The sequence below is a fragment of the Pseudophryne corroboree genome, chromosome 6 (assembly GCF_028390025.1).
Source record: "Pseudophryne corroboree isolate aPseCor3 chromosome 6, aPseCor3.hap2, whole genome shotgun sequence".
Lineage (NCBI taxonomy): Eukaryota > Metazoa > Chordata > Amphibia > Anura > Myobatrachidae > Pseudophryne > Pseudophryne corroboree.
In genome coordinates, this window is record NC_086449.1 from 339007767 (window position 1) to 339018129 (window position 10363).

The window sequence follows — 10363 nt, forward strand, 5'->3', positions numbered from 1 at the left end:
TTACCTGTCACTGTTTTCTATGCGTTTCCAGTGGGATTATGGCTTAATCTTTTTTATTTACGTGGGATGATCACGTTTTTAGCGCAGATATACATACCTGGGACAGTTTTCTATGCGTTTCCAGTGGGATGATGGCTATATCTTTTTTATTTATGTGGGATGATCACGTTTTTAGCGCAGATATACTTACCTGTCACTGTTTTCTATGCGTTTCCAGTGGGATTATGGCTTAATATTTTTTATTTACGTGGGATGATCACGTTTTTAGCGCAGATATACTTACCTGTCACTGTTTTCTATGCGTTTCCAGTGGGATTATGGCTTAATCTTTTATATTTTATAAATATATATATAGCCATTATCCCACTGGAAACGCATAGAAAACAGTCCCAGGTAAGTATATCTGCGCTAAAAACGTGATCATCCCACGTAAATCAAAAAGAAATAGCCATCATCCCACTGGAAACGCATAGAAAACTGTCCCAGGTAAGTATATCTGCGCTATAAACGTGATCATCTCACGTAAATCAAAAAGATATAGCCATCATCCCACTGGAAACGCATAGAAAACAGTACCAGGTATGTATATCTGCGCTAAAAACGTGATCATCCCACGTAAATCAAAAAGATATAGCCATCATCCCACTGGAAACGCATAGAAAACAGTCCCAGGTATGTATATCTGCGCTAAAAACGTGATCATCCCACGTAAATCAAAAAGATATAGCCATCATCCCACTGGAAACGCATAGAAAAAACAGTACCAGGTATGTATATCTGCGCTAAAAACGTGATCATCCCACATAAATCAAAAAGATATAGCCATCATCCCACTGGAAACGCATAGAAAAAAACAGTACCAGGTATGTATATCTGCGCTAAAAACGTGATCATCCCACATAAATCAAAAAGATATACCCATCATCCCACTGGAAACGCATAGAAAACAGTCCCAGGTAAGTATATCTGCGCTAAAAACGTGATCATCCCATGTAAATCAAAAAGATATAGCCATCATCCAACTGGAAACGCATAGAAAACAGTCCCAGGTATGTATATTTGCGCTAAAAATGTGATCATCCCACATAAATCAAAAAGATATAGCCATCATCCCACTGGAAACGCATAGAAAAAACAGTACCAGGTATGTATATCTGCGCTAAAAACGTGATCATCCCACGTAAATCAAAAAGATATAGCCATCATCCCACTGGAAACGCATAGAAAACAGTCCCAGGTATGTATATCTGCGCTAAAAACGTGATCATCCCACGTAAATCAAAAAGATATAGCCATCATCCCACTGGAAACGTATAGAAAACAGTCCCAGGTATGTATATTTGCGCTAAAAATGTGATCATCCCACATAAATCAAAAAGATATAGCCATCATCCCACTGGAAACGCATAGAAAACAGTCCCAGGTATGTATACCTGCGCTAAAAACGTGATCATCCCACGTAAATCAAAAAGATATAGCCATAATCCCACTGGAAACGCATAGAAAACAGTCCCAGGTATGTATATTTGCGCTAAAAACGTGATCATCCCACGTAAATCAAAAAGATATAGCCATCATCCCACTGGAAACGCATAGAAAACAGTCCCAGGTATGTAAATTTGCGCTAAAAACGTGATCATCCCACATAAATAAAAAAAGATATAGCCATCATCCCACTGGAAACGCATAGAAAACTGTCCCAGGTATGTATATCTGCGCTAAAAACGTGATCATCCCACATAAATAAAAAAGATATAGCCATCATGCCACTGGAAACGCATAGAAAACAGTCCCAGGTATGTATATCTGCGCTAAAAACGTGATCATCCCACATAAATAAAAAAGATATAGCCATCATCCCACTGGAAACGCATAGAAAACAGTCCCAGGTATGTATATCTGCGCTAAAAACGTGATCATCCCACGTAAACAAAAAAGATATAGCCATCATCCCACTGGAAACGCATAGAAAACAGTCCCAGGTATGTATATCTGCGCTAAAAACGTGATCATCCCACATAAATAAAAAATATATAGCCATCATCCCACTGGAAACGCATAGAAAACAGTCCCAGGTATACGGAAATGTGATTATAACGCGGTCATCCAATGTAAATTTTAATCGATTTTTATACAGTTTATAAAACAGAAATTAGGTGTACTTTAACGCCTTATGCAATGGTATGTGTACATATATTATACTATATAATAAATGTGGGATAATGTACTTTTTACTGCAAATTATAAATATATTATAAGTCACTTTTTGGGCCTGACTGTATTACATAAAATTTGATGTTATATGATGTTTTTTTTGTTTGTTAATCTTTAAATTAAGTAAAAAATTCTGACATCTAGTGTCTTGGAGGTGAACTGCATGTAATCATCCCAATCATCCCTTTCTGTGATCATCCTTTTAGTACATCCCTCTGCACAGTCTATCTCGTAGAAAAGATAGTCAAAATTGACACTTTGCCAAAATCGCACATAGTATCGCAAGCACAGTCATTATGTGCTTGCGATACAGACTTAGGGAGTCATTCCGAGTTGATCACACGCTAGCTGTTTTTACAGCCATGCAAACGCATAGTTGCCGCCCACGGTGGAGTGTATTTTCGCTTTGCAGGAGTGCGAACGCCTGTGCAGCCAAGCTCTGCAAAAACATTTTGTGCAGTTTCAGAGTAAGTCTGAACTTACTCAGCCCTTGCGAACGCTTCAATCTTTTTGGTCCCGGATTTGACGTCACACACACGCCCTCCAAACGCCCGGACACGCCAGCGTTTTCCCTACCACTCCCAGAAAACGGTCAGTTGCCACCCATAAACGCCCTCTTTTTGTCAATCTCCTTGCGATCGGCTGGGCGAATGGATTCTTCGTTAAATCCATAGCTCAGCAACGATCCGCATTGTACCCGTACAACGTGTGTGCACATTGCGGCGCATACGCATATGCGGTAGAGACCTGATCGCAGCGCAGCGAAAATCGGCAGCGTGCGATCAATTCGGAATGACCCCCTTAGTCCCTGTCATATAGTAAGAATGGGGGTTAGCCCGAATCTCACCATGGGGGTAATTCCAAGTTGATCGCAGCAGGAAATTTTTTAGCAGTTGGGCAAAACCATGTGCACTGCAGGGGGGACAGATATAACATTTGCAGAGAGAGTTAGATTTGGGTGGGTTATTTTGTTCCTGTGCAGGGTAAATACTGGCTGCTTTATTTTTACACTGCATTTTAGATTGCAGACTGAACTCACCACACCCAAATCTATCTCTCTCTGCACGTTATATCTGCCCCCCCTGCAGGGCACATGGTTTTGCCCAACTGCTAAAAAATTTCCTGCTGCGATCAACTTGGAATTACCCCCCATGTGTACACACCTAAAGTTCTGAGCTACTCGGAAACTGCACAAAACTTTTTTCTAGTGCTCAGCTGCACATGCGATCGCACACTTGCAAAGTAAACATACACTCCCCTATAGGCGGCGACTATCTGTCCGCAGCGCTGCAAAAAAATAAGAATTTACTTACCGATAATTCTATTTCTCGGAGTCCGTAGTGGATGCTGGGGTTCCTGAAAGGACCATGGGGAATAGCGGCTCCGCAGGAGACAGGGCACAAAAAGTAAAGCTTTCCGATCAGGTGGTGTGCACTGGCTCCTCCCCCTATGACCCTCCTCCAAGCCTCAGTTAGGTACTGTGCCCGGACGAGCGTACACAATAAGGGAGGAATTTTGAATCCCGGGTAAGACTCATACCAGCCACACCAATCACACCGTACAACTTGTGATCAAACCCAGTTAACAGTATGATAACAGAGGAGCCTCTTAAAGATGGCTTCCTAAACAATAACCCGAATTAGTTAACAATAACTATGTACAAATATTGCAGATAATCCGCACTTGGGATGGGCGCCCAGCATCCACTACGGACTCCGAGAAATAGAATTATCGGTAAGTAAATTCTTATTTTCTCTATCGTCCTAGTGGATGCTGGGGTTCCTGAAAGGACCATGGGGATTATACCAAAGCTCCCAAACGGGCGGGAGAGTGCGGATGACTCTGCAGCACCGAATGAGAGAACTCCAGGTCCTCCTTAGCCAGAGTATCAAATTTGTAAAATTTTACAAACGTGTTCTCCCCTGACCACGTAGCTGCTCGGCAAAGTTGTAATGCCGAGACCCCTCGGGCAGCCGCCCAAGATGAGCCCACCTTCCTTGTGGAGTGGGCCTTTACAGATTTAGGCTGTGGCAGGCCTGCCACAGAATGTGCAAGTTGGATTGTGCTACAGATCCAACGAGCAATCGTCTGCTTAGACGCAGGAGCACCCATCTTGTTGGGTGCATACAATATAAACAACGAGTCAGATTTTCTGACTCCAGCTGTCCTTGCAATATATATTTTTAATGCTCTGACAACGTCCAGTAACTTGGAGTCCTCCAAGTCACTTGTAGCCGCAGGCACTACAATAGGCTGGTTCAGATGAAATGCTGACACCACCTTAGGGAGAAAATGCGGACGAGTCCGCAGTTCTGCCCTGTCCGAATGGAAAATCAGATATGGGCTTTTGTAAGATAAAGCTGCCAGTTCTGACACTCTCCTGGCCGAAGCCAGGGCTAGTAACATGGTCACTTTCCATGTGAGATATTATAAATCCACCTTTTTTAGTGGTTCAAACCAATGAGATTTTAGAAATTCCAAAACCACATTGAGATCCCACGGTGCCACTGGAGGCACCACAGGAGGCTGTATATGCAGCACTCCCTTAACAAAAGTCTGGACTTCAGGAACTGAAGCCAATTCTTTTTGAAAGAAATCGACAGGGCCGAAATTTGAACCTTAATAGATCCCAATTTGAGACCCATAGACAATCATGATTGCAGGAAATGTAGGAATCGACCCAGTTGAAATTCCTCCGTCGGAGCACTCCGATCCTCGCACCACGCAACATATCTTCGCCAAATGCGGTGATAGTGTTGCACGGTTACTTCCTTCCTTGCTTTAATCAAAGTAGGAATGACTTCTTCCGGCATGCCTTTTTCCTTTAGGATCCGGCGTTCAACCGCCATGCCGTCAAACGCAGCCGCGGTAAGTCTTGAAACAGACAGGGACCCTGCTGAAGCAAGTCCCTCCTTAGAGGTAGAGGCCACGGATCTTCCGTGATCATCTCTTGAAGTTCCGGGTACCAAGTCCTTCTTGGCCAATCCGGAACCACTAGTATCGTTCTTACGCCTCTTTGCCGTATAATTCTCAATACTTTTGGTATGAGAGGCAGAGGAGGAAACACATACACCGACTGGTACACCCAAGGCGTTACCAGCGCGTCCACAGCTATTGCCTGCGGATCTCTTGACCTGGCGCAATACCTGTCCAGTTTTTTGTTGAGGCGAGACGCCATCATGTCCACCATTGGTCTTTCCCAACGGGTTACCAGCATGTGGAAGACTTCCGGATGAAGTCCCCACTCTCCCGGGTGAAGGTCGTGTCTGCTGAGGAAGTCTGCTTCCCAGTTGTCCACTCCCGGGATGAACACTGCTGACAGTGCTATCACATGATTCTCTGCCCAGCGAAGAATCCTTGCAGCTTCTGCCATTGCACTCCTGCTTCTTGTGCCGCCCTGTCTGTTTACATGGGCGACTGCCGTGATGTTGTCCGACTGGATCAACACCGGTTTTCCTTGAATCAGAGGTTCTGCCTGGCTTAGAGCATTGTAGATTGCTCTTAGTTCCAGAATGTTTATGTGAAGAGACGTTTCCAGGCTCGTCCACACTCCCTGGAAGTTTCTTCCTTGTGTGACTGCTCCCCAGCCTCTCAGGCTGGCGTCCGTGGTCACCAGGATCCAATCCTGTATGCCGAATCTGCGGCCCTCCAATAGATGAGCACTCTGCAACCACCACAGAAGAGATACCCTTGTCCTTGGAGACAGGGTTATCCGCTGGTGCATCTGAAGATGCGACCCTGACCATTTGTCCAACAGATCCCTCTGGAAAATTCGTGCATGGAATCTGCCGAATGGAATTGCTTCGTAAGAAGCCACCATTTTTCCCAGGACTCTTGTGCATTGATGTACAGACACCTTTCCTGGTTTTAGGAGGTTCCTGACAAGCTCGGATAACTCCTTGGCTTTTTCCTCCGGGAGAAAAACCTTTTTCTGAACCGTGTCCAGAATCATCCCTAGGAACAGCAGACGAGTTGTCGGCATTAACTGGGATTTTGGAATATTCAGAATCCAGCCGTGCTGTTTTAGCACTTCTTGAGACAGTGCTAATCCCCTCTCTAGCTGTTCTCTGGACCTTGCCCTTATTAGGAGATCGTCCAAGTATGGGATAATTAATACGCCTTTTCTTCGAAGAAGAATCATCATCTCGGCCATTACCTTTGTAAAGACCCGAGGTGCCGTGGACAATCCGAACGGCAGCGTCTGAAACTGATAGTGACAGTTTTGTACAACGAACCTGAGGTACCCCTGGTGTGAGTGGTAAATTGGAACGTGGAGGTACGCATCCTTGATGTCCAAGGACACCATAAAGTCCCCTTCTTCCAGGTTCGCTATCACTGCTCTGAGTGACTCCATTTTGAACTTGAACTTCTTTATGTACAGGTTCAAGGACTTCAGATTTAGAATAGGTCTTACCGAGCCGTCCGGCTTCGGTACCACAAATAGAGTGGAATAATACCCCTTTCCCTGTTGTAGAAGAGGTACCTTGACTATCACCTGCTGAGAGTACAGCTTGTGAATGGCTTCCAAAACCGTCTCCCTTTCGGAGGGGGACGTTGGTAAAGCAGACTTCAGGAAACGGCGAGGCGGATCTGTCTCTAGTTCCAACCTGTACCCCTGAGATATTATCTGCAGGATCCAGGGATCTACCTGCGAGTGAGCCCACTGCGCGCTGAAATTCTTGAGACGACCGCCCACCGCCCCCGAGTCCGCTTGAGAAGCCCCAGCGTCATGCTGAGGCTTTTGTAGAAGCGGGGGAGGGCTTCTGTTCCTGGGAAGGAGCTGCCTGTTGGTGTCTCTTCCCCCTTCCTCGTGGCAGATATGAATATCCCTTTGCTCTCTTGTTTTTAAAGGAACGAAAGGGCTGCGGTTGAAAAGTCGGTGTCTTTTTCTGTTGGGGAGTAGCTTGAGGTAAAAAGGTGGATTTCCCGGCTGTAGCCGTGGCCACCAAATCTGATAGACCGACTCCAAATAACTCCTCCCCTTTATACGGCAAAACTTCCATATGCCGTTTTGAGTCCGCATCGCCTGACCACTGTCGCGTCCATAAACTTCTTCTGGCCGAAATGGACATAGCACTTACCCGTGATGCCAGTGTGCAGATATCCCTCTGTGCATCACGCATATAAAGAAATGCATCCATTATTTGCTCTAAAGACAGTAAAACATTGTCCCTATCCAGGGTATCAATATTTTCAATCAGGGACTCTGACCAAGCTACTCCAGCACTGCACATCCAGGCTGTCGCTATAGCTGGTCGTAGTATAACACCTGTATGTGTGTATATACTTTTTTGGATATTTTCCATCCTCCTATCTGCTGGATCTTTAAGTGCGGCCGTCTCAGGAGAGGGTAACGCCACTTGTTTAGATAAGCGTGTGAGCGCCTTGTCCACCCTAGGAGGTGTTTCCCAGCGCGCCCTAACCTCTGACGGGAAAGGGTATAAAGCTAATAACTTCTTTGAAATTAGCATCTTTTTATCGGGGGCAACCCACGCTTCATCACATACATCATTTAGTTCTTCTGATTCAGGAAAAACTATAGGTAGTTTTTTCACACCCCACATAATACCCTGTTTAGTGGTACCTGTAGTATCAGCTAAATGTAACGCCTCCTTCATTGCCAAAATCATATAACGTGTGGCCCTACTGGAAAATACGGTTGATTCGTCACCGTCGCCACTGGAATCAGTGCCTGTGTCTGGGTCTGTGTCGACCGACTGAGGCAAAGGGCGTTTTACAGCCCCTGACGGTGTTTGAGGCGCCTGGACAGGCACTAACTGATTGTCCGGCCGTCTCATGTCGTCAAACGACTGCTTTAGCGTGTTGACACTATCCCGTAATTCCATAAATAAAGGCATCCATTCTGGTGTCGACCCCCTAGGAGGTGACATCCCCATATTTGGCAATTGCTCCGCCTCCACACCAATATCGTCCTCATACATGTCGACACACACGTACCGACACACAGCAGACACACAGGGAATGCTCTTAACGAAGACAGGACCCCACTAGCCCTTTGGGGAGACAGAGGGAGAGTTTGCCAGCACACACCAAAAGCGCTATATATGACAGGGATAGCCTTATAATAAGTGCTCCCTGTATAGCTGCTTTTATAATATAATTTTTGCCACTATTTTGCCCCCCCTCTCTTGTTTTACCCTGTTTCTGTAGTGCAGTGCAGGGGAGAGACCTGGGAGCCGTCCTGACCAGCGGAGCTGTGTAAGGAAAATGGCGCTGTGTGCTGAGGAGATAGGCCCCGCCCCTTTTTCGGCGGCCTCGTCTCCCGCTCTTTAGTGTATTCTGGCAGGGGTTAAATATCTCCATATAGCCCCCGGAGGCTATATGTGAGGTATTTTTTAGCCAAATAGGTTTTCATTTGCCTCCCAGGGCGCTCCCCTCCCAGCGCCCTGCACCCTCAGTGACTGCCGTGTGAAGTGTGCTGAGAGGAAAATGGCGCACAGCTGCAGTGCTGTGCGCTACCTTTAGAAGACTGAGGAGTCTTCTGCCGCCGATTCTGGACCTCTTCATGTTTCAGCATCTGCAAGGGGGCCGGCGGCGAGGCTCCGGTGACCATCCAGGCTGTACCTGTGATCGTCCCTCTGGAGCTGATGTCCAGTAGCCAAGAAGCCAATCCATCCTGCACGCAGGTGAGTTCACTTCTTCTCCCCTAAGTCCCTCGTTGCAGTGATCCTGTTGCCAGCAGGACTCACTGTAAAATAAAAAACCTAAGCTAAACTTTCTCTAAGCAGCTCTTTAGGAGAGCCACCTAGATTGCACCCTTCTCGGCCGGGCACAAAAATCTAACTGAGGCTTGGAGGAGGGTCATAGGGGGAGGAGCCAGTGCACACCACCTGATCGGAAAGCTTTACTTTTTGTGTCCTGTCTCCTGCGGAGCCGCTATTCCCCATGGTCCTTTCAGGAACCCCAGCATCCACTAGGACGATAGAGAAATAGCTAGCGAGCGATCAGGTCTGAATGACCCTTTGTGACATTTGCTGGGACACAAATTACATTGTAAGGGGAGTGTCACCATCTGTGCCTCTAGTCTATTCTATGGCTGTAACGCATAACAAATCCCCCAATATGTGCACCATGCTACTAAAGCAGGTTATGTGAAATAGTATAACAAGGCCTATTTAACATGTCTAAAGAAAGATAGTCAATAACTATATACAATAACTGATAATATCCTATATTCAGCAAGTACAGTAGAGTCGTAGAATCATCTCCAGCATATAACTGTTAGCACATTAGTTTTCTTACTTCTGCAGCCACTAAACTTTACACAACACAGCTAGAAAGAATAAACCAGCGTCGCATACGCCGTATATGCAGCAGCTGTATAATACAGACAGTGATTCACGGGACAATGCACACACCGGCCTGCGTGCGGGTCGCTCAGGCAGCCAAGGGGTTAATCTCACCGGACAAATACAAACCTATAATAAGTGACCCGAATTTACCTGGCAGCTCGCAGCACGCACACGGTAACGGGGAGTGGCGGCGCGCCTCTGACTCCTCTCAGCCACCACTTGCCCACAGGAAGCGGCCGCTCACTCTCTCCCACTCAGCGGGCACGCCATGGCGGCAACTCCGCTTCCCGTCCCCTTCCCAAATCCCAATCCGTAGTGAGATCATCATCATACGCTGCTGCCGGGAGAGGGGAGGAGGAGGGATGGGTCGGCGGTGCCATTGGCCGGGCTGTAGGAGAAAATCCCCTCATTCCCTCATGCGAGGTGGCAATTAACTCTTCCTTTATCTGTTGTATGGACGGAGGTACAGCACGTTATTCATTCATAGTAAATACTGTACCTATAACGGTACTTATCCTCCTTGTCAGGATTACGAAAAAAATCAGAAATGTTCCCCAAACGGTGACAAATTCATCCACCTAATGTAAGACCTTCAAGTGCTCACTCACTGGTTACCATATTTATATTCTCTGTTATAGATAGATTAGATTAATTAATTAATTAGATAGATATGTTTATAAGTCCACGCAAACACATTAGCCATCAGAAATGGCCACTCCCTGAAGCATTTTTCACATTGTTCTTGTATTTGGAAATCCTTACAACTGGTCAGTGCAAAGTGCCACCCAGTAATGTGATTAATTTTTGAAACTGGAATGTTTTTTTCAAAATTAATT

The 10363-nt window shown here is 45.9% G+C and overlaps 1 protein-coding gene across 5 annotated transcripts in view; it reads right to left on the reverse strand.

Moving 5' to 3' along the window:
* CD276 (CD276 molecule) overlaps nt 1-10123 on the reverse strand; it is a 37224-nt gene extending 27101 nt beyond the window's left edge. For 2 of the 5 annotated variants that reach the window (XM_063926465.1, XM_063926463.1), the window contains exon 1: nt 10027-10123. The gene's annotated coding sequence lies outside the window, so the exon portion shown is untranslated. Of the gene's footprint in view, nt 1-9677; nt 9999-10026 lie in introns of those variants that run through there. The other 3 variants (XM_063926464.1, XM_063926462.1, XR_010179284.1) reach the window with 2 other exon arrangements.
* Between the last annotated feature and the right edge of the window lie 240 nt (nt 10124-10363).